General features: G+C 42.5%; 1 protein-coding gene across 2 annotated transcripts in view; it reads right to left on the bottom strand.

Moving 5' to 3' along the window:
* LOC139576128 (polypeptide N-acetylgalactosaminyltransferase 18-like) overlaps positions 1-25,497 on the bottom strand; it is an 85,285-nt gene that overhangs the window by 47,403 nt on the left and 12,385 nt on the right. The window lies entirely within an intron of this gene.

Raw genomic sequence — 25,497 nt, 5'->3', positions numbered from 1 at the left:
GTAGTCAAGCATTGTGATGAGAGCCCTCGCAGAACGCAGCCACGGGCTAGTGGTTTGTAAACCAAAGACACATTTAACCAAGTCGACAAAAATGAAGGCTCCAGTGAGCGTGATAAAGTGAAACATTAAAGCTGTCAAACAGACTCGGTGTTGGTACGTGTGATTACAGTGTTTACTTCTGGAATCCAATTGAATTTAAATAGATCCTGCGTCTTCCTCTATGACTCTCACAGCCACACTGTGAGTGCCCCAGGGCTGTCATTTAATGCACTCATTCCTTTAAATCCCAGTGGAGGGATTCTACACTGTCAGAGTGGGGACAGAATGATACATCTGAAAGCTCTGTAAAGCTGAACGCTGCAGTGTGATTTGAATGTTACATTGTTGTACAGCTCGATTACATTTATGATCGCTGTGAAGACAAGGAAAAAAGACTCAATACATTTGTGCAAATCTTGAATGTCGCTTCATCATAAATTACTCTAAAGGGGATCAGTGGAGAATGTTATTTTACGATGGTTCAGGGTAGTGTGTCTATCTAGGAGCTTTCAAGAGAAAACTGCAGAAAATCAAGCTGAAGTGCTGTAGGTTTTCAACCTGCTCATTTTGTTTTGGCTGCTGTGATGACCTTAAGCCTACAAGGTCTCCCATTTCTTCTCAAATACATATATCTCACATGGTGACCACAGTGGGGCTCAAGTTTAGCAGGAGGACAGTCTTTGTTTAAGGGGTTTAGCCAATACCTTGTAACACAGGGGAGTTGGGAATGTCACTGAGTAGTCATTGCCTTGTTTTGTGAAAAGAAACCAGAGTGTGCACGGCCGTTGTAACAGAACAGTAAGGGAGAGCAGCTCCAGAGGCACCGGTCAGGACACTGAGACTGAGGGGTCAGGGAGGGTCCTGGGCTGAATGAAAACCTGGTCTGTCAGATGTGGGCATGTGATAGGATGCACTACGTGAAGAAAAAAAATATGTAATTCATATGCAAATGTAACTATTATACAGTGGTTTTAGTCAGAAACCTGGGTAACAACATACTGTAAGAAAAAAATGAGATGACATTTTGTTTGGTTTCATGTTAAGGGGCCAATGGATCTAGATTGCCTACAGCTATTTCCAGATTAACTCAACAGGCTAAAACAATTGCTTTGACAAGACAAATTACACTTCCCCTAACATGAGGTCATTTTGAAAAGAAAAAAATGGGGTGAGAATTAGACTAGAATTGAAACAGCACTATGAGCATCTGTTTGATGGCAGCATGACAATGAACCATTACCCTTTCACAGAAACCCACTGTTACTGATTAAAAGAAAATGAAGCTTGACAGTGGGGAAAAAAACACTTCCATTTATTTTCCAGGTATCAAATGTGTTTTCCAAACCAAGAATAGACAAACATTAACAAGTAATGCTACATCCAACAAATTCAGAAGGAAATATGTGCTTTTAATGAATTATCGAAAACTCTAAATAAACATAGCAGATGGTTGATTATTGTTTACCTCCGATTGAATGGTATACTTTCAGAGACAGAAAACAGTACCTCCAATGGTCTGCCTATCTGTAGGTAAAGGTCTCTATCTATCATTTAATCTTATTACTTGAGTCAGTGTGTAGAGCGGCATTGGACTTTCCTATGAAACAAACAAACAACCTTGTTATTGGCTGCGTTTCAAACTCATAAAAGACACCCCCCTCCTCCACTTACCCTGGCCTTATGCCCTTGGTGGAATCCCCGTGGCCATCTTTGCTGTCAGTCCAAACAATTAGCCAAGCAAGTTGGCAACATATCATGTTGATGACACTGCTCGCGTTGCAAAATAAATGTACACATACATGTTATTCAAATCATTGCACCCACACTGCTCGCGAGCATCTGCGTGGCCAGGCGTTAAAACAGAAATTGGTTCCATTTTTTACACCCAACGCGCTGCAAGTCCAGCCTCTCCCATATCCTCATTGGTTTTTAGGAGCATATACCCACGTGCCATCTCATTGGTTTTCAGGAGCATATACCCACGTGGGTGATTGAAAGATTAACTGTGGTTTACCGTTTTATATGTGGATTAATTGTCGGAGAAGAGGACCTTATGCATTTTAGCTAAAATAACAACACAATATTTCTATGCCAGGACAAATTAGCTAGCTAGCTAAATTGCCATAAATGTTTAATGCTTTTTGACCTTCCCCAAATTCATATAATTGATTCAGAGTTTGTTTTGATATTTCAATCTGCGTGCCCTGATCGCTTCTGATGTCGGTGAACAAAATCAACGTGCGTGCGATGGTGCATACACGTGTCCAGTTTGGTCAGAATGTAAGCCCCTCAGCCCTAGTTTGTGATCAAGTGTGCGAGTGTACAATTCTGTTCACTCCAGGGCCTGAAACGGCCCATAATTCAATTTGCAAGATTGAAATGTAATCATAATTGACTGTAGCGCATACAAAGCACACACACAATAGCTACCGGTGGTTCCATGATGACTGAAAACACAACTGTGGGACGAACGAGTGACGAATTTCCAGGCAAGGGCGGTCCATTTAAAATTAATTCATTCTTCCCTCGCCCCTTCTGTTTCATTGAGGTATATACTACCGGTAAAAAGTTTTAGAGCACCTACTCATTCAAGGGTTTTTCTTTATTTTTACTATTTTCTACATTGTAGAATAATCGTGAAGACATCAAAACTATGAAATAACACATATGGAATCCTGTAGTAACCAAAAGTGTTACACAAATAAAAATATATTTTAGATTCTTCAAGTAGCCACCCTTTGCCTTGATGACAGCTTTGCACACATGGCATTATGTGTTGTTTCATAGTTTTGATGTCTTCACTATTATTCTACAATGTAGAAAATAGTACAAAGAAAGAAAGAAAAACCCTTGAATGAGTAGGTGTGTTCAAACGTTTGACCGGTAGTGTAAATATAAAGTTGAGACACAGGCCAAGTTCCCATAGTCATTCATCACTATGGGAAAGATCCGAGAACAGTAATGATGTGCGACCAAAGGTTGTGGAGCTGCACAAATCAGGAAATGGCTATAAGAAAACGGTTGAAAATGTCCACTATCAGGGCAATAATTAAGAAGTTTAAAGCAACTGGAGATGTTAACAATCGGCCTGGAAGAGGACGTGTGTCTATATGGACCCCACACACAGTGAGGAGGATGGTTCGAGTTGCAAAAAAATCTCAAAGGATCACAGCTGGAGAATTGCAGAAGTTAGTTGTGTCTTGTGGTCAGAAAGTCTCCAAAACTACAAATCAGACGCTACCTACATAACCACAAGTTGTTTGGGAGGGTTGCCATAAAAAAGCCTTTGCTGTCATCAAACAAACCCAAGCGCCTACAGTTTACCAAACGTTACTGGAACTTTCAAATGGGCCCGGGTTCTATGGTCAAATGAGACCAAAATAGAGCTTTTTGGAAACAAACACCAGAGGTGGGTTTGGTGTAGACAGAAAGATAGCCAGGCAGAAAAGTACCTCATTGCAACTGTGAATTATGGTGGTGGATCTTTGATGCTGTGTGGCTGTTTTTCTTCCAAAGGCCCTGGACAACTTGTTAGGATACATGGTATTACGGACTCATGGTTTTACATGGTAAAACCTGATTTTTTTTACATGGTAAAACCTGACTGCCTCTGCTAGGAAGCTTAAACTGGGCCGTGGTTGGATCTTCCAGCAGGACAATGATCCAAAGCACACCTCAAAATCAACACAAAAATGGTTCACTGACCACAGAATCAAGGTTTTGCCATGGCCATCCCAGTCCCCTGACCTAAACCCCATAGAAAACCTGTGGGATAAGCTGAAGAGGAGAGTCCACATGCGTGGACCTCGGAATCTGAAGGGTCTGGAGAGATTCTTTATGGCGGAATGGTCTCAGATCCCTTGCTATGTGTTATCCAACCTCATTATGCATGATAGGAGAAGACTGAGCTGTTATCTTGGCAAAGGGATGTTGTACAAAGTATTATTATTTGAGAAAAATATTTTTAAAAAATGAGACAAATATTTGTTTTATGATAAGAATGTATTTTTTCTTCCAATTATTTGACTTTAATTAAAAAGGTTAGATTTTTTGTGAATATTTTGAATGAAAGACCAAGAGGATGAAAAAAGGTTTTGCGCATATTTACCAAGGGTGCCAATATTAGTGGAGGGCACTATAATGCCTGGAGCTGTGTACCGTAAGTTAAACATACAGCATTGAACATTTCGGTTGCTTTGATGAACAAGGGAATGCCTCCATTCTTGATGGGAGAAGAACACAGTGATTAGACTCAGACCGGGATGAAGTTCTAAAAGTCTGCCAACCCCAGCAAACATGCCTCCAGGCTCATTCACGTGACTACTTGTGCTGGTGATTAATTAGGCCTTGTGAGACGCTTTCCTCAGGAGTGAAAGGCTAGAGCGCCGTCTGGGTCAGGGGTTGATGTTTTGCAGACAGGGTAACCTAGGCAACTTGTACTGGCTTAGTCTGGGCAGTGTGTCATCCCAAAGGCTCTTTTGTTGGGACAAGAACTCAGAAACCCCTAAAACATGTAGGCAGCCTCTCATGCCCATTGAACACAGTAGAGGAAGCACTCAACTACTGCATGCTCATCAGTGCTCTCTGACAAAAAAATGGGACTGTAATTCAGTGATGATCGCCTCTAAGACAAAAGATAGTGTTACTGAGTTTGACACTATGAACCAAGTCTGTGTAATGAATTATAAATTAATGCATTCATATATTTATAAACGCTTATTGCTAGTCATATTATCCCACTTTCTGCTGACACACACAAGTCCCAATCACAGTTCAACAACTCACAGCACTCTGGCCTCAAAACAAGACTTTAAAAAATGTAGAAGGCAGAAGAAATGTATATCTCAAAAACATGACACGAAGTAGGTAAACTGATGTTTCAGTAGGAGAAGAAGAGGGAGAGTAGAAGGAAAGGAGAATGCATGTCAATACATGTCTAGCTATGGAATGCTGAGTTTTGATAGCATGTCGCACGATTTGCTAGCAACAACATTGAGTTACCAGGCGCATTCACACAGATGAGTAACACAAAATGAGGAAAAGGTTGGTGGTATTCAATAAAAGTTGTTATTAAAAGCATGAAGTTAAGCACACAGCGGAAGGACCACAGTTGTACAGGACAAACATAGGTACAAGTAAGCGTTTTCAGAATTACATTTTTTACAAGTATCGACTGATGGTGGCTCAATGTTGTTGATAGCAAAACTCAACCCCGCCTCAATATAAGAGAACAGAGTTGAGCGTTCCTCAGCTAATACTGAGCGGTTCCATTTAAGTAGCCTACAACTGCAACTCCTATGATAGGAAGAGAAACACCCTGCCTGTCTCTTGCTCCTGGCTTGTTTCTCTGTGGGTGAGAGTGTGTGTATGCGGTGGGTTTTGAAGGGCTCAGGAAGGGGGACCCAGCGGGGTTTTGCTTTAAACTGTGATGGCTCTGCTCCAGACACAGAGCAGCAACATAGGCCCAGAGCTTATCAGCAGCAGTCCAGCCTGGTGAAGTGAGTCAGTCAGTGCGCTCCATTGTGTGTACATCAGGACAAGTCAGTTAGGGCCATGTGCTTACTGTGGCACATCCACAGAGGAGGAAGGCTGAGATACAACATGAAGAGGGAAACAGGACACACAAAGTGCCTTTATTCCTGGTTCAGGAAGGCAAACAGCACAATATAGCGAAGGGATTATGGCAACGAGAGGCAAGGGGAAGGTTTACAAAAGGAGGTCCACCGCAGAGGGAGAGAAAGTTAGATACAGTGAACAGGTCTGTACGCTGCAGCAAACCATGTGTTCCCTATGCTAACCTCCATGACAGAACACACAGAATCAACCCAGGGCGAACCGTACGAGGGAGGATTTCTGCTGTATTATGGGAAAACAGGGATTTCAGAACAATAAGACATTGCACCAGAGCTCCGCTCTTGCCTGCCGATCACTGTTCTCCTCAGTTGTTCAGTGAGATGAATGTCTTGTCTGGAGTATAATAGGCAATTAAGACTCGACAGCGCTCATCTGTGCTGCTGTACCATGAGGCATCATATCAAACACTATCAGACGATATACATGATGATGGATTAAAGCTGCTCTCCAGCAGAGTGAGGGGAGGTCAGCAGAGACATAGGGAAGAAACACACTGAAGGTCTACATTAACCCTTCACATCCCCTTTCCAACCCAATTAAATCATTACTACAAAGTATTATTATATTTTTAAAGCTATCATATCATGCCATCATTTTCAATTACATTTTCCCCACAAAACACTAACAGTATCCTATCTGATGAAATCACTGTGATAAGAGTAATCTGAAGATGATGAAAAGAGATAAACTGTAGAAATCACATTACAACTCCCGGTGGCCTCGCAGTTGGAACATATTTCAACCAGGCACCGTTTGTCTTTGACACCTCCAAGGTGAGGCCCTGCACACATGGTAACTCAGAGGCAAAGTTGTGTTGACAAACACTGTAAATCTTTACCTGTCGAAAAGGGAAAAAAGGAAAACGTACACCCTCAGTACACACATTAGGCCCTCATAAATTGCCCTTGTGTGTAACTTTATTACCCAGAAATCCATCCGATATGACGCAACACTGTGATAAAGTCACTCTCACTACACTAGAACTTAATAGGAATACGACATTTTAGATTATGATAAACGTTTTCGCACATGTCAGATTTCAACACTAACCGATGCCATAATTGGAGGATGTCTTCTCTCGAATGAGCCATTGATCACATTTCTGCGATATTCCAACCGAGAAATTTGTAATTTAATGCATTTTTCCTATTTGTCTTTAGTCCAGGGTGCATTGCATGTTGCCAGAGATATTATAGACAGGCGATAGGAATCCATTGAATGATGGACCTTATAATGCCCCACCCAGCATACTGTCAACCAATTGTGTTCATGTTGTCATGCTGTGTCACACAGTTGCTAATGATAACACAATCCCTTCTCAAAGTCAGTGTATATGTCGAGAAACGTGCCGATTTTCCTCCAAAGTTCCTTATGTCACGATTCCAAAACTATACGATACTACAGATTACAAGTTAATCTCACATCTCGGAAAATATTTATAATGTACTTCTTGTTGCCAAAATTCATGCTAATGTTGGGTTTATGAGCTAGCGCCCAATAGACTCCCATTCACTCCTTGAAGGAGGGGGCTCCTTGTCCCAGAATCGCCCAGAATGCACAACGCTGCTCATTGACATAGCATGGGCAACGTTTCCCATTTTCTCAAAAGTATATCTGCTGTTGCAAATGTTGACCCCACTGAGGCACATCGATCTGCAGGTTGAACATGATGCGATTGTAGACTAAATTGATAGTGTAGTTTGTTTTGGCAATTTTACAGCTAACTAGCTACGTTACATGCTGATATTGTCTTTGGTATTATTGTGTGTAGCTACTTTTGCTAACTAGCTAGCCACCAGCCAGTCCATAGAGAGAGCATTGCATTGCTTAACTTTACACACAGAGGAGAGGGACACTAATCCGGACGCTTATAAGAAATCCCGCTATGCCCTCAGACGAACCATCAAACAGGCAAAGCGTTAATATAGGACTAAGATTGAATCCTACTACACCGGCTCTGACGCCTGTCGGATGTGGCAGGGCTTGCAAACTATTACGGACTACAAAGGGAAATCCAGCCGCGAGCTGCCCAGTGACGCGAGCCTACCAGATGAGCTAAATCCCTTTTATGCTGGCTTCGGGGGAAGAAACACTGAAGCATGCATGAGAGCACCAGCTGTTCCGGACAACTGTGTGATCACACTCTCCATAGCTGATGTGAGCAAGACCTTTAAAAACAGGTCAACATTCATAAGGCCGCGGGGACAGACGGATTACCAAGACGTGTACTCAGAGGATGCGCGGACCAACTGGCAAGTGACTTCACTGACATTTTTAACCTCTCCTTAACCGAGTCTGTAATACCTACATGTTTCAAGCAGACCACCATAGTCCCTGTGCTCAAGAAAGTGAAGATAACCTGCCTAAATGACTACCACCCTGTAGCACTCACGTCGGTAGTCATGAAGTGCTTTGAAAGGCTGGTCATGACTCACATCAACACCATCATCCCGGAAACTCTAGATCCACTCCATTCGCGTACCGCCCCAACAGATCCACAGATGACGCAATCTCAATCGCACTCCACACTGCCCTTTCCCACCTGGACAAAAGTAACACCTACAGCTCAGTGTTCAACACCATAGTGCCCACAATGCTCATCATTAAGCGAAGGACCCTGGGACTAAACACCTCCCTCCGCAACTGGATTCTGGACTTCCCAGGTGGTAAGGGTAGGTAACAACACATCTGCCACGCTGATCCTCAACACTGGAGGTGCGTGCTTAGTCCCCTCGTGTACTTACTCCCTGCTCACCCACGACTGCATGGCCAAGCACAACTCCAACACCTTTTCCCCCTCAGCAGACTGAAAATGTTTGGCATGGGACCTCAGATCATCCAAAAGTTATACAGCTGCACAATCGAGAGCATCCTGACCGGTTGCATCACCGCCTGGTATGGCAACTGCTCGGGATCAGACCGTAAGGCGCTATATCGACTGTTCTCTCTGCTACCACACGGCAGGCGGTACCAGAGCGCCAAATCTAGGTCCAAAAGGCTGCAAAACACGGCTGAATACGGCTGAATAATTAATTAAATGGCCACCCAGACTATTTACATTGACACCCCCCCCTTTGTTTTTACACTGCTGCTACTCACTGTTTATTATCTATGCATAGTCACTTTACCCCTACCTACATGGACAAATTACCTTGACTAACCTGTACCCCCACACTGACTCGGGACCAGTGCCCCCTGTATATAGCCTCGTTATTGTATCGTGTTACTTTTCTTTTTTACTTTCGTTTATTTTGTAAATATTTTCTTAACTCTATTTCTTGAACTGCATTGTTGGTTAAGGGCTTGTAATTAAGCATTTCACAGTAAGGTCTACACCTGATGTATTCGGTGCATGTGACAAATAAAATGTGATTTGATTTGTGGATTTTGTAGTCAACTTAAGCTGCAACAGATTCCCAAAACCATTTTCCATGTTGCTACCAACCTTATTATAATACCAAAATTAAACATTTGTTTACATATTAAATGTTATTTAACACTCTCAATTAAAGGAATTTGTGTTTTTTGGTGGATTTTTCATTTAATATGTGTGTTTGGCTGTGCAGGTGTTCAGGTGAGCTGGGGTCTGGAATAGACACTAGTGTGCTACTGAAACAAGAGGCACCTGGCCCATTGAACAGCGTCAGCATACCGTGTAGATAGACAGATGGAATACTTTGGCTTATGCACACTGCCAGGAATTATTACAAAAAATAAAAAACTTGGACCAGAACACAAACATTACCTTCAACATGCTAAATTGAGGCTTCAATAAAGAACCAAATGGTGCTGCTATTTTAATGTACTGCATAATCATGTCTTGACATGGAAAACTCTAGTATGTGTGGGCTAAGGAGGTGGAGTACTGTTGTTATTTCCTGTGTGTACAAAGCCACTACTTCTACCGCTCATCATCTATTCATGCTACAAGGTTACATAACTCCAATCCAGCTATCACCCCCCCTTCAACAGTCAAAGCCCTTTACCACTCACATCTTCACGGAACAAGACTTCTCCTGTGAAAATAAATGCACAATTAGCTTACACTCCAACTCCACACGGCGCAGCTCAGTGCCGTGACATACTGTATCACTTCTCTCTACAACTGTAGTTTGGTTGGTGCCAGCTAGCTTGAAAGCACATATTACAGCTAACAGCCAATTAACGTGCTCACAGGTTGGGAGGCTGTGTACTCTGTCATACTGGTGCCCAGTGGAGACTGATGAAGTTCTCTGACTGGGTCTGTAAAGGGGGCACTCTCTCATTAGAACACATCAGCAGCTGACACGTCTTCCTGACATAGTTTTTTTCTCTGGGAGAAGGGGAGGAAGAATCAAATCAAAGTTTATTTGTCACGTGCGCCGAATAAAACAGGTGTAGACCTTACAGTGAAATGCTTACTTACAGGCTCCAACCAACATTGCAAAAAAGGTATTAGGTGAACAATAGGTAAGTAAACAAATAAAAACAACAGTAAAAAGACAATGAAAAATAACAGTAGCGAGGCTATATACAGTAACGAGGATATAAAAGTAGCGAGGCTACATACAGGCACCGGTTAGTCGGGCTGATTGAGGTAGTATGTACATGTAGATATGGTTAAAGTGACTATGCATATATGATAAACAGAGAGTAGCAGTAGCGTAAAAGAGGGGTTGGCGGGTGGTGGGACACAATGCAGATAGCCCGGTTAGCCAATGTGCGGGGGCACTGGTTGGTCGGGCCAATTGAGGTTGTATGTACATGAATGTACAGTTAAAGTGACTATGCATATATGAAAAACAGAGAGTAGCAGCAGCAGCGTAAAAGAGGGGTTGGGGTGGGGCACACAATGTAAATAGTTCGGGTAGCCATTTGATTACCTGTTCAGGAGTCTTATGGCTTGGGGGTAAAAACTGTTGAGAAGCCTTTTTGTCCTAGACTTGCCACTCCCGTACCGCTTAGCATGCAGTAGTAGAGAGAACATTCCATGACTGGGGTGGCTGGGGTCTATGACAATTTTTAGGGCCTTCCTCTGACACCGCCTGGTGTAGAGGTCCTGGATGGCATAGCCCCATGACAAATCTTTTTAGTTTCCTGAGGGAGAATAGGCTTTGTCGTGCCCTCTTCACAACTGTCTTGGTGTGTTTGGACCATTCTAGTTTGTTGGTGATGTGGACACCAAGGAACTTGAAGCTCTCAACCTGCTGCACTACAGCCCCGTCGATGAGAATGCAGGCGTGCTCGGTCCTCCTTTTCCTGTAGTCCACAATCATCTCCTTACTCTTGGTTACATTGAGGGATAGGTTGTTATTCTGGCACCACCCGGCCAGGTCTCTGACCTACTCCCTATAGGCTGTCTCGTCGTTGTCGGTGATCAGGCCTACCACTGTTGTGTCGTCTGCAAACTTAATGGTGTTGGAGTCATGCCTGGCCATGCAGTCGTGGGTGAACAGGGAGTATAGGAGGAGGGGACTGAGCCCGCACCCCTGGAGGGGCGCCAGTGTTGAGGATCAGCATGGCAGATGTGTTGCTACCTACCCTCACCACCTGTTGGCGGCCTGTCAGGAAGTCCAGCATCCAGTTGCAGAGGGTGGTGTTTAGTTCCAGGATCCTTAGCTTAGTGATGAGCTTTGAGGGTACTAAGGTGTTGAACGCTGAGCTGTAGTCAATGAATAGCATTCTCACATAGGTGTTCCTTTTGTCCAGGTGGGAAAGGGCAGTGTGGAGTGCAATAGAGATTGCATCAACTGTGGATCTGTTTGGGCGGTATGCAAATTGGAGTGGGTCTAGGGTTTCTGGGATAATGGTGTTGATGTGACCCATTACCAGCCTTTCAAAGCACTTCATGTTACGGGTCTGTAGTCATTTAGGCAGGTTGCCTTTGTGTTCTTGGACACAGTGACTATGGTGGTCTGCTTGAAACATGTTGGTATTACAGACTCAATCAGGGACATGTTGAAAATGTCAGTGAAGACACCTGCCAGTTGGTCAGCACATGCCCGGAGCACACGTCCTGGTAATCCGTCTGGCCCCGCAGCCTTGTGTATGTTGACCTGTTTAAAAGGTCTTACTCACGTCTCTTACTCACGTCGGCTACTGAGAGCGTGATCACACAGTCGTCCGGAACAGCGGATGCTCTCATGCATGGCTCAGTGTTGCTTGCCTCGAACCGAGCATTGAAGTGATTTAGCTCGTCCGGTAGGCTCGTGTCACTGGGCAGATGGCGGCTGTGCTTCAAGTCTTGTAGTCTGTAATAGTTTGCAAGCCCTGCCACATAAGACGAGCGTCGGAGCCAGTGTAGTATTCAATCTTAGCCCCGTTTTGACACTTTGCCTGTTTGATGGTTCGTCGCAGGCCTTAGCAGGATTTCTTATAAGCTTCCTGCACCTTAAAAGCGGCAGCTCTACCCTTTAGCTCAGTGCAAATTTTGCCTGTAATCCATGGCTTCTGGTTGGGGTATGTACGTACAGTGACTGTGGGGATGACATCCTCGATGCACTTATTGATAAAGCCAGTGACTGATGTGGTGTACTCCTCAATGCCATTGGAAAAGAATCCCGGAACATGTTCCAGTCTGATAGCAAAACAGTCCTGTAGTTTATCATCTGCTTCATCTGAGCACTTTTTTATAGACCGAGTCACTGGTGCTTCCTGCATTAATTTTTGATTGTAAGCAGGAATCAGGAGGATAGAATTGTGGTCAGATTTGCCAAATGGAGGGCGAGGGAGAACTTTGTACGCGTCTCCGTGTATGGAGTACAGGTGATCAAGAATGTTTTTCCCTCTGGTTGCACATTTAACAGGTTAATGGAAATGAGGTAGAACTGATTTAAGTTTCCCTGCATTAAAGTCTCCGGACACTAGGAGCGCCGCCTCTGGGTGAGTGGTTTCCTGTTTGCTTATACAGCTGACTGAGTGCAGTCTTAGTGCCAGCATCTGTCTGTGGTGGTAAATAAACAGCCACAAAAAGTATAGCTGAAAACTCTCTCGGCAAGTGGTGTGGTCTGCAATTAATCACAAAATACTCTACCTCAAGTGAGCAAAATCTAGAGACTTCCTTATATTTCGTACACCAGCTGTTGTTTACAAATATGCACAGACCGCCCCCCCCTCGTCTTACTGGAGTGTGCTGTTCTATCCTGCCGGTGCAGCGTATATCCTGCTAGCTGAATATCCATGTCGTCATTCAGCCACATTTCCTTGAAACATAGGATGTTACAGATCTTGATGTCCCGTTGGTAGGATATTCGTGATCGTACATCGTCTAATTTATTGTCCAATGATATCACGTTGGCGAGTAATATTGACGTAACGGCAGCTTTCCCACTCGCCTTCTGCGGATCCTTACGAGGCATCCCGCTCTGTGTCCCCTGTATCTGCGTCTCTTCCTCTTGCAAATAACTGGGATGTTGGCCTTGTCGGGTGTTCGGAGAATGTCCTGTGCCTCTTGCTTGTTGAAGAAAAACTCTTTGTCTAATCGCTGTCCTGAAATCCAGAAGCTCTTTTTTGCCATAAGATACGGTTGCAGAAACATTATGTACAAAATAAGTTACAAAACGCGGGAAAAAAAACACATAATAGCACAATTGGTTGGGTGCCCGTAAAACTGCTGCCATTTCTTCCGGTGCCATTTCATCTGGTGTGGTGGGGAGTAAGCCTACTCTCTGGGTTTATTCCTGAGAGGGGAAATACACACTGGCAGAGTTTGGATTTAGGGTTGTCTCTGCTCCCCACAAACTATTGTTTACCCTGCTCCTTCCTTTCTGCTCATTAAAGTAATACAATCACTAGGCCCTTCAGGAAGGCACTCACATTTCCATCCCTGACATCCCTTAGGAAACCAATGGGTGGTTCACGGATGATAGATATGGCCTATTTTAACAATTCCAGGCTACAAAATGAAAAATAATGTTAAAAAAACAAGAGAACACCAGAAGGGGATATTTCTCTCCCCCAAAGCAAAGTACATGTTAAAAAAACAGCACAAAAACATTTTGTTTCTTATGTTTGTGTACATTTTTCAGTCTCTTCAATGAGGTAGACAGCAGTCTTTGAGAGACTAGATGTTAGATGTGTCACTCTATTAAACCAGTCAGTGGAGTTGCGTCTCCTGTTGCCCCCTATCATGTTGATCTGACTCCCACTACACTTGGTGCCTGTGGATTAGTGCTCACTCTCTGAAGAGGAGAGATTTGAAAAGAGATTCTGTTTTTGCTTTGTGTGTCTCATCTGCACAGTGCTCTGAGCATGATTTCTCATGAAGGGTTTCTATTTTCAGTGTAGGGTATGGCCTCTGCTCAGAAACAAACTCACCACCACAGGAAACAAATCAAAACGTTTCACAGCAACACATTACAGTGGCTGAACAACAGTGGTTGCCAAAGGCATGCAAAGACAGTCAGGAATCAATATGAAAATACTGTGCATCTTCTTATCGAAGCACAGGCATCTTTACAGTACATGTCTCAAGTACCATTGATGATGGCCTCTCGTCTGCTTACGTGGCTGCTCTACCATCGAAAACAAAGGTTTTTACAGTAAAAACCCTTGATCAATATTTGTATAGAAATCAATAACGGGTGATTTTTTTTTTTTCAAACAAAGAAATGTATCTCAGATCGATACATGTTTATTCTAGGACAAAGACCAGGAAATACAGCGACAGATGCATTCTTCAGGAAATAATCAGGCAACTATTTCTTCACCATTTGACCAGTCTTAAATTGCTACAAAACCCTCATACACCCTCAGAAATATTCAGCAGTATCAGAGGTCTCAAGCCGGTCTCAAGTCTAGAACTCCAAAATCTATGTCTAATGTTGTTTTCTGAGAGACGAGGAGTTGAGTATGGTACAAACTACTACCTACTAAATATAAGAGAACATTTAAAAGAAGTACATTGAAAATGTAAATGAAATATGGATAGTGTGGGATAATGTGTGTGGGCGTTGTTAAAAATCTGTTGCACTGGTGCTATTTATATCTCCTTGAGTCATTCATTTGATTAAATGTCACATGGTGAGCACTGAGCATGCTTTGTGAGTGCAAATTAGCATGGAGGTGTAGTTACACTTTAAACTCTCATTTCCTTTGGCTACGTCACAAAACTGCAAACCTAGAGGGGTATCAAGAAACACTGCTAACTTTATGGGACAGGTATGTCCCCCAAAAGTCAAATTTCTTATGTAAATTATCCTGTGTCTCATTTGCTCAAATCTATACTAGCCTATTGGGAATCATCTAACGAATTTAATGTCCTCAGTTGCCAGACAGTCTGACTCACAGCGCATCGCTCAGCTAACAAGTTTGGCAGGGCTAGAGCAATTACACCAATGACATACAATAAGCTCTATGGACGCACTGAATATTCCTCAATGGAAGACCTATAAAAAGTCAACATGGCTCACATTTACTTTGTATCAAATTAAGTTATAGTATGTGCACCTTAATGTTTGACTACATTGATTTCCAGTAAGCTATTACTTGCCTTGATTGCTCACCACCTAAACCTCATTGAAAATGTTTCTCCTCTGCCACAAATTAAGTATTGTAATGGAAATCAAAACACTTTTTCAAAATGGAGAACATAAATCTGAATGTCACATCATAACTTTTAATCAAAGTTTCAATAATATCCAATTAATCAATGCAATATAATGCTGGGAGGATAAGTTAAAGACTTAACCCAATAACAAAGCAAACTTTAATGTTTTTACTGCATGAGAGAGCAAGCAAGAGCGAGAGATGCGCCTCCCTAAACCTTTTGAATATTTTCCAATATGATAATAAGACTGAAGCTGGAAAGAGGCAGAAAATGACTTTCATGCCCATAACATTTCACCTTCCCTTCCCTTTTAGATTGGACCACAAGATTCAGGAAATAAATACTTGGCTGAGCCAAATGAAATGAGATCAAGGCGGCTAAAGCTGCCAAGATCGGTCTGATGATAATAGAGAGTTATCTGGTCAAAATCTATTATAAGTACAAAATTATGGTGCTTGATCCATTACAGAACATGAATTTCCACTAACTTGGATCAAAGCCTTGCAGGTTAATAAGTTAGATATTTATCACAGAGATAATACTGAGATAAGATAATACAAAGATCTTGCAAAGGAGCCTGCTTAAGCAAAGTTAATCTAAGTGCAAGATAACTTTTTGTGAGTGACATTGTTCAAATAATGGGTCTGCATGTCTGCAATGATATCTAAACTAGAGGTCGACCGATTGATTTTTCAATGCCGATATCGATTCCGATTATTGGAGGACCAAAAAAGACCGATACCGATTAGATCGGCCGATTTTTATATATTTATTTGTAATAATGACAATTACAACAATACTTATTGAACACTTTTATTTTATCTTAATACATAAATTAAATTAAATTTTGTCCAAAAAATATGATGAAACATGTTCAATTTGGTTTAAATAATGCAAAAATACAGTGTTGGAGAAGTAAGTAATAGTGTAATACAGTTGAAGTCGGAAGTTCACATAATCCTTAAACCAGTTTTTCACAATTCCTGACATTTAATCCTAGTAAAAATTCCCCGTTTTAGGTCAGTTAGGAGCACCACTTTATTTTAAGAATGTGAAATGTCAGAATAATAGTAGAGAGAACAATTTATTTCAGGTTTGATTTCTTTCATCACATTCCCAGTGGGTCAGAAGTTTACATACACTCAATTAGTATTTGGTGGCATTGCCTTTAAATTGTTTAACTTGGGTCAAACGTTTTGGGTAGCCTTCCACAAGCTTCCCACAATAAGTTGGGTGAATTTTGTCCCATTCCAGAGCTGGTGTAACTGAGTCAGGTTTGTAGGCCTCCTTGCTCGCACAAGCTTTTTCAGTTCTGCCCACAAATTCTCTATAGGCTTGAGGTCAGGGCTTTGTGAAGGCCACTCCAAAACCTTGACTTTGTTGTCCTTAAGCCATTTTGCCACAACTTTGGAAATATGCTTGGCATCATTGTCTATTTGGAAGACCCATTTGCGACCAAGCTTTAACTTCCTGACTGATGTCTTGAGATGTTGCTTCAATATATCCACATAATTTCCCTCCCTCGTGATGCCATCTATTTTGTGAAGTGCACCAGTCCCTCCTGCAGCATAGCACCCCCACAGCATGATGCTGCCACCCCCGTGCTTCACGGTTGGGATGGTGTTCTTCAGCTTGCAAGCATCCCCCTTTTTCCTCCAAACATAACAATGGTCATTATGGCAAAACAATTCTATTTGTGTTTCATCAGACCAGAGGACATTTCTCCAAAAAGTACAATCTTTGTCCCCATGTGCAGTTGCAAACCGTAGTCTGGCTATTTTATGGCGGTTTTGGAGCAGTGGCTTCTTCCTTGCTGAGCGGCCTTTCAGGTTATGTCGATATAGTTACTTTTGTACCGGTTTCCTCCAGCATCTTCACAAGGGCTTTTGCTGTTGTTCTGGGATTGATTTGCACGTTTCGCACCAAAGTACGTTCATCTAAATATGCAGGTTTAAAAATATATACTTGTGTATTGATTTTAAGAAAGGCATTGATGTTTATGGTTGGGTACATTGGTGCAACGACAGTGTTTTTTTCGCGAAAATAAGGACAAGCTAGTTAAACTAGTAATATCATCAACCATGTGTAGTTAACTAGTGATTATGTTAAGATTGATTGTTTTTTTATAAGATAAGTTTAATGCTAGCTAGGCTCCTTGCTGCACTCGCGTAACAGGTGGTCAGCCTGCCACGCAGTCTCCTTGTGGAGTGCAATGTAATCGGCCATAATCGGTGTCCAACAATGCCAATTACAAGTTGTTATGAAAACTTGAAATCGGCCCTAATTAAAATCAGCCATGCTGATTAAAATCGGCCGACCTCTAATCTAAACCATATCTAAATCTTAATTATAGTATCAAGCAAATGAGACAACATATTTTAAAGAAAACTTTGAACAGAAAGAACAAAAAACACATCTCCAAAACTGACTAGAATTCAAGTCATGCTCGCTCCACCATGACCTATTCCTTTACCTGTACCAATCCATGAAGACACCATTAGGTAAAGTGTAAAGGAACTTGAGAAGACTGAAGGTTTCTTCTCTCTTCTGTGTTAATATATTTCAGTAACAGAATGCTGTCTTTAAACAGCCATTCTACAGATGTCACACCAACCACTTGTAATGTGCTCCTGAGCTTGAGTTGTTTCTCACTGCAACTAAAAACAGACTTCACTGGCCTATATACTAGAACACTAGGTCCACATGGATTTAGATTGCAGGCCCAATCACTGGGATCTCTCATCATCATAACATCAGTTATTCCAGCTGGTGTTGGTTTTCAATTAATTATTCAAGTTGGGAGAGCTCAGATTTTTACTGAGGGAATGTTGATGGGAATCTGGTACAGGCCAGTCCAGCCTGAGCCTTTTGCAATTACTTCAAATCAGACAAGCTGCTGCTCTCTTGGTGCTTGGCTTTTGGCTAGGAACATAAGTTCCTAGATGACACTGTGGCAGAGGCTAGGATCACACGTACACCACCCTTCTTCACCAAAGCACAGAGTTGATGGAAGTACAGTAAGCGTGTGATTTATTTGTCTGGCATTATATTCTGCTAACCCAGCTCTGGTGAACTAGCCTCCTCTGTTCTGCTGCCGGTGTGAACAGGTTTGCTGCATCAAGGAGAGATGGGATGGGTGGAATGATAGCCTGAGGTAGTAGTGTTGTTGTTGTTTAATAGCAGGCTGAATGTGTCACCAGCCATTGAAGGTGGAAAACAAGCCCCAGAGCCCAAGAAGTCTCCCATAAGGGTGCATGATGGAAACAGGCTGCCAACCTAATTCAAGACATCAAGATGGGAGCCTGGGAATAATACAAAATAGATGGTGAGCCTGCCTATTATAAGATGTATTTTCTGTACCGGACCATCCCACATGCAAACAGCAAGAAATATGTCCACCATCTTTCTATTCTCCAGCTCGAATACAGTCCTAGCCTTTTCCTCCCACGCATTGACAGAATATATGTATGATGAGAAATGACAAACAGCTGAATGGAAGTGAAGGGAAAGTCAGTCATCTGTTGTTATCTATTGTCCTCCCCTTGCCTTTATTCATCACTTACATTCCACTCCAGTTAGACTGCAGTCTGAAAATAAACAGCTTTCTCTTGAGTCCTGTCTCCACATCCTCCCACTCTCTCTGAGGGAGTAATATGGGCACAAGGAGAGCAGAATTTAAATGTTTACCCATCTCCAACTGAACCTGCCCGCTCCCCTCTACCACAGAGACACTTTAAGGAACTTTCTGGTGACTATGGAAACCCCGTGACAGGACCAATGGACACATGAGCACTTCCACCAAATGAAAAGGCCCGTCCTTCTCAATGAGGCCCAGATCCCCTCCTCTTCCAGAAGCTATTAGCTCTCTAACCAGAAGGAGCAGGACTGGAGGAGACTGGAGAAGGCTGAAGGAGACTGGGGAAGGCTGGAGCAGGAAGGAAGTGGCTGAAGCAGGAAGGAAGAGGGAGGAGGCTAGGGGTGACTGGATGAGACTGTCCTTTAAACAGGGCCTGACTGACTGGGGGGGGCTCTGTGCTGCTGAGCGTGCTCAGTCTGCGTGCTGCAGAGACAGACATCCAGCAGGGAGCTTTAGACTCCTTTCAGAGGGAGAAGTGCTTGGCTGAATCTGCATTGTGTGTACCAGACAAACAACATTACACTTTGTTTGCCTGAGGTGGAAGGCTACTCAATGAGGCTACAAAGATGTGCATTCAGATGTCTTATATTTTTTTCATGGATGTTTTTCCTCTCTAAATATTTATGGAAGGGTAAAAGCGTTCTCATTTGTGATAATTACCAACCTTGCTACAGCAGATAACTTTTATTTCTCTCAAAGCTGGAGGGTTTGACCTGTCTACTTGGCAAAGTTTCTCTCAGACACAACAAACAACACATTCTTTAAAGTGAATCACAACAGGGAACGGCAGCTGCATGGACCACCAGTTAATGCCGCGTTCATGTGCTAGTCGGAAGTAGGAAACTCTGAAATGTTCTACTTGCTAACTGGTTGAACGCGGAACATGTATAACCACAACCTGTTAGCAAGTCGGAAATGTACCCTAGTTCCCTAGTTACGACTAGCACATGAACGCAGCATTAGATTATGGGAGTGCTGAAGAGTTTGTGAACAGTTATGAAACAAGCTTATATTCATACACAGCCTACTACGTCTCAAGAAAGCAATAGATAACCATGGAAGAAAAGACATTTCAATTGCTGACGTCGCCTACGGTTTACATTTTAATTCATTGAAGAAACTTTCGACAGTATGTAGTCCCTGGAAGTCTCTGCATTTTGGAGAATAAAGCATTCTACATCACGCACGTCTATGCTGTTTCTGTCTCCTGGCATAGAAAACACTAGAGCCATCATTCTTCATACTATTTACAGAAGGAAATGTTACCTTCAAAATCATTAAAATGGAGTAAAACGCCCATGTGAGGTGAACTTGATGAATTGAAATTGACTAGGGGATGTGCAATTGGCAGTAACACTGATACTCAGATGGAATAAGATTAAGTTTAAACTGTAGCTCTAATTCAAAGAAAATGGCAGTCTCCTGGCATATACAGCACAGTGAGAGAAAGAAATGCTTAGATGTTCAATAATTTTGTAATCAGAGTAAAGCACATCCATGCTTACCTTACTGTTTGAGGGGGTTATGACAATAAACTCAGCTATCATTTTACAACATGTTCTATCATGACTGGGGATGCAAATTCATAAATTCTGAACCAAACAATTTCCCTAACTTAAATTCCAAAAAGTGCTATGAGAGATTTAATTGACTCGAAACTGTCTGCAGTGAGGGATTTTTTTTTTAACAGTCCACTCCTTATCACCACTCTGCAGATGCCCCACTAAAGCACATGAGAGGGAAGGTTTTCGCTGTGCTGCTTCGCTAACACCTCAGGTCAGACAGAGTGGTTGGCCGCTGACGGCTGTCATTGCCCTCTGTGCCAGACTGACAAAGCGCTGCCTGGTGGCTATATTCCTCCTATCATGTTTTGTCAGAATATCTGTTTTCCAAAGCTTCAAACTGGGTTTTTATGAAAGACAGCTCAGAAGTATCCATTTAGAGCTTTCAGAAGTAACACACAATGCCCTGTAGCCTTTCAATTCAATACCATTCTCTTTTCTGTTCTTCTCAAGCTGCTGGTGGCTGAACAATATTCTCCAACCATAGCATGAAGACATTCAAAGCTGTGACCGAAGAATGAATATCTTGTTACTAAATAGGCATTATTTGCATTGTGCTCTGTGCAGCATGCCTGCTGTAGAGTTATTACTAGAGATAGCGAAAAAAATTAGTTAATATTAGGATATTATTTTTTACAATATATTGTATCATATCAGTTTGAATATATCGCAATATTATTTTTGCGCTAGTTGGCTGTACCTGCACCAAAACTCCAGTATTTTCCTTCATAGCTTGTTCTCCATCTCATTTTTAAGTAGGGAGCTAATTTGTTTTTAGCACTTTCATTTCCATGGCTCACTCTTGTCCCTCTGCAGCAGATGTAACTAACAAATTGTTATTTTATTACAGAGCAGTACTCTACTATCCTTTCTACAATGGGGAATTGTCGTCAGAGTTGATATAAACCTGTAATAAGAGAATACAATACACTGTTGTGGAACTAACTTTAGAAAGTAATACCTGCATCAGGATTGTTGTTAACATTCCTCTAACCTTCTCCACGCCGTGCTATTTGTCTTCACATACATATTTCTCTGAATAACTGCTGTGTAATAAATTTATTGAATAACTGATAAAGAGCGGGAGTAGCTAATGAGGCTGAACCTGAACCTGTGACCTGAGGTCTGAGGGGTCATGTCATGAGTGTGAGAAGTACTAGCAGATGCACATCATACACTTCAGGCTATCCTCTTTGATTAATGCACCACTACCATTTCAAGGAGCCTTGTGGGTCCAACAGAATCAGACTGCAGCGAGCCAACACTACCGCTGTTGGAATGCTCAACCCGAGTTCATGAGAGTTCCGCACACAATTCAGTGGAGGCGGTCGGATGCAAATACAAACAGCATTTTAAGCATCTTTGGGGAGAATGTGTAATGACTCTTTCTTCCAGTATCACCACCTTAAAACATACTGGATCTATTTTTACACTTTGCATTTGCATTCTAAAGGCAGCAGTGAATATTTGATGGCTTGCACTTGTGCAGTGAGGAGGCGGAACACAGAGGCAGTTGAGAGAGGCTGGCAGAGCAGAGCACTCCAGGCATAAACTCCTCTTATGACCAAAGTTTCTGGCTCCACTTCAACCTCTGACTGGCGTAGGCTACTTCTCTATAGAAGCTGATGGCCTTGATGAACATAGGAGAGATTCTAAATCAATAGCAGCTCAAAAAGCAGGTTTCATAAGGAAGTAGAATATAGAAACCACACATGCTAAAGATATATATATTTTACCTTTATTTAACTAGGCAAGTCAGTTAAGAACAAATTCTTATTTTCAATGACAGCCTAGGAACAGTGGGCAGAACGACAGATTTGTACCATGTCAGCTCGGGGATTCGAACTTGCAACCCTTTCGGTTACTAGCCCAACGTTCTAACCACTAGGCTACCCTGCCACCCCAGATGTCAGTAATGAGGTTTACAGATTCATACCTCTCAAATGTGCAAAACCTCATGCTGATTGAGAAACACATCTGTGATGCCTGTGTGTCAGATGCATTTGTTGGAACAAGTAAAATGTCAGACTAATTTCAGGAGTAGAGACGACATGTTTCAGAACACCACTCATCTCACTGGGCATTCCTTGAGGTATAGCCTGCAGTGACATAGTGACAGCTCTAGAGAGGCGGATAGGACTTAACCAGTGTTGACAAGTTGAAGAGACCTTTTCAGACATTTAAAACAGAAAACATTTGATACTCCTGAATATTGTTTATGATAAATACCCACACATTGTTTCTGCTGATGCACCTGTTATAAAATGTCCCCTGTGACACTGATCCAATTCAAGTGTAAGCTCTGAGCTTCAAAGGCTCTGCTAACTTCACCTAGCATCACGTCCTACAGTAACACAGTCATCTCTGTATTGGTTCCCTGTGAAAACAGATGTATAAAAGGGCTCTCCTCCTCCAGCCCTGTGGTCTGTGCTCTTCAACATGAGGCATCTAACACCGACACTCCAAGTCTAAGAGTTTACTGAAACAGCAGAGGACAGGCTGCTATCTGTCCTCACATCTGACGTATGCAAATGCCAATGTCACAGGGGCTTTCAATTTCAACTGGAGAGAAGAGGAAGAGTGAGTTGAACTTGAAGGGTAAATAGATTATCATTCTCTTAAAATAAGAATTTAAGGCTACTGTCTTTCATGCTAATATCACAACTTAAAGTTAAAATAATTAGGGTTTCCCTCTGATGTAAGGTGAATGAAGTAATCAAAAGAGGATGGGATAATGAGAGTGGTTGATATTCTTTGAAGCAATTTTATCTCGATTCAAAAGGTTACAAGACACGCCTACATGGTAATGCCAGAGGTGAAACATACCGACACAGTGGGAAAGTTTACACATCATTGCATCTTCTTTCTGAGCAGAGCAGAGGCTTGCCTTGAAGCCTACCTGAACCGTTCCTGGGAAACTGCTTTAAAAATCTTTAAAACACAACTATTAAACCTAATCCAATGTTTTGTTTCAAGACAACAGTCTCTTAAGTGAGCTACGGAATTTGAGTGTCTGTTAGGCCACTGTCTGCTTCTACAGCTCTGTTCTTCCTTACGAGATGAGTCAGTCTATGAGACAGATGACTAAACCGCTGCCCTCCGCACACTGGCCAGAATGGAGAGGTTTGATAGTGCAGGCATGGATGATTTCCCCCTCATAATAACATCTGTTCAAAGTTAGTCTTTTGAGTCATCTGTGGTTTACAACAAACACCAATAACAACAGCAGGTGCACTCAATGCTCTTCAACCGAACCGTGCACGCTGCTCTGGCTTCAAAACAAATCACTTCTAGACTTTGTACACTGTCGTTCAAAAGTTTGGGGTCACTTAGAAATGTCCTTGTTTTTGAAAGAAAAGCACGTTTTTGTCCATTAAAATAACATAAAATTGATCAGAAATACAGTGTAGATATTGTTAATGTTGTAAATGACTATTGTAGTAAAATGGCGTCGGAAGAAATGGCAGCAGTTTTACGGGCGCCCAACCAATTGTGCTATTATGTTTTGTTTTCGCATTATTTGTAACTTATTTTGTACATAATGTTTCTGCAACCTTATCTTACGGCAAAAAAGAGCTTCTGGATATCAGGACAGCGATCACTCACCTCGGATTAGACAAAGAGTTTTTCTTCAACAAGCAAGAGGCAGAGGACATTCTCCAAACACCCAACAGGGCCAACATCCCCGTTATTTGCAAGAGGAAAAAACACAGGTACAGGGGACACAGAGTGGGATGCCTCGTGGGAACCCGCAGAAGGCGAGTGGGAAAGCTGCCGTTACGTCAATATTACTCGCCAACGTGCAATCATTGGACAATAAATTAGACGAGGTACGATTACGAATATCCTACCAACGTGACATCAAAAACTGTAACATCCTATGTTTCACAGAATCGTGGCTGAATGACGACATGGATATTCAGCTAGTGGAATATACGCTGCACCGGCAAGCTAGAACAGCACACTCGAGGGGGGACGGTCTGTGCATATTTGTAAACAGCTGGTGCACGAAATCTGAGGAAGTCTAGATTTTGCTCGCCTGAAGTAGAGTATATTGTGATAAATTGCAGGCCACACTACATGCCTAGAGTGTTTTCAGCTATACTTTTCGTGGCTGTTTATTTACCACCACAGACAGATGCTGGCACTAAGACCTCATTCAGTCAACTATATAAGGAAATAAGCAAACAGGAAACCACTCACCCAGAGGCGGCGCTCCTAGTGGCCGGAGACTTTAATGCAGGGAAACTTAAATCAGTTCTACCTCATTTCTATCAGCATGTTAAAATGTGCAACCAGAGGGAAAAACATTCTTGATCACCTGTACTCCATACACAGAGACGCGTACAAAGCTCTCCCTCCATTTCGGTAAATCCGACCACAACTCCATCCTCCTGATTCCTGCATACAATCAAAAATTAAAGCAGGAAGCACCAGTGACTCGGTCTATAAAAAAGTGCTCAGATGAAGCAGATGATAAACTACAGGACTGTTTTGCTATCACAGACTGGAACATGTTCCGGGATTCTTTCAATGGCATTGCGGAGTACACAACATCAGTCTCTGGCTTTATCAATAAGTGCATCGAGAACGTCATCCCCACAGTGACTGTACATACATACCCCAACCAGAAGCCATGGATTACAGGCAACATTTGCACTGAGCTAAAGGGCAGAGCTGCCGCTTTCAAAGTGCGGGACTCTAACCCGGGAGCTTACAAGAAATCCTGCCATGCCCTGCGACGAACCATCAAACAGGCAAAGCTTCAAAACAGGGCTAAGACCATCTAAGACCACACCGGCTCCGATGCTCATCTTATGTGGCAGGGCTTGCAAACTATTACAGACTACAAAGGGAAGCACAACCGCGAGCTGCCCAGTGACACAAGCCTACCAGACGAGCTAAATCACTTCTATGCTCGCTTCGAGGCAAGCAACACTGAGGCATGCATGAGAGTATCAGCTGTTCCGGACGACTGTGTGATCAAGCTCTCAGTAGCCGACGTGAGTAAGAGACGTGAGTAAGACCTTTTAAACAGGTCAACATACACAAGGCTGCGGGGCCAGACGGATTACCAGGACGTGTGCTCCGGGCATGTG

The sequence above is a fragment of the Salvelinus alpinus genome, chromosome 5, assembly GCF_045679555.1.
Source record: "Salvelinus alpinus chromosome 5, SLU_Salpinus.1, whole genome shotgun sequence".
Lineage (NCBI taxonomy): Eukaryota > Metazoa > Chordata > Actinopteri > Salmoniformes > Salmonidae > Salvelinus > Salvelinus alpinus.
This window is presented reverse-complemented; position numbering and strand designations above follow the sequence as displayed.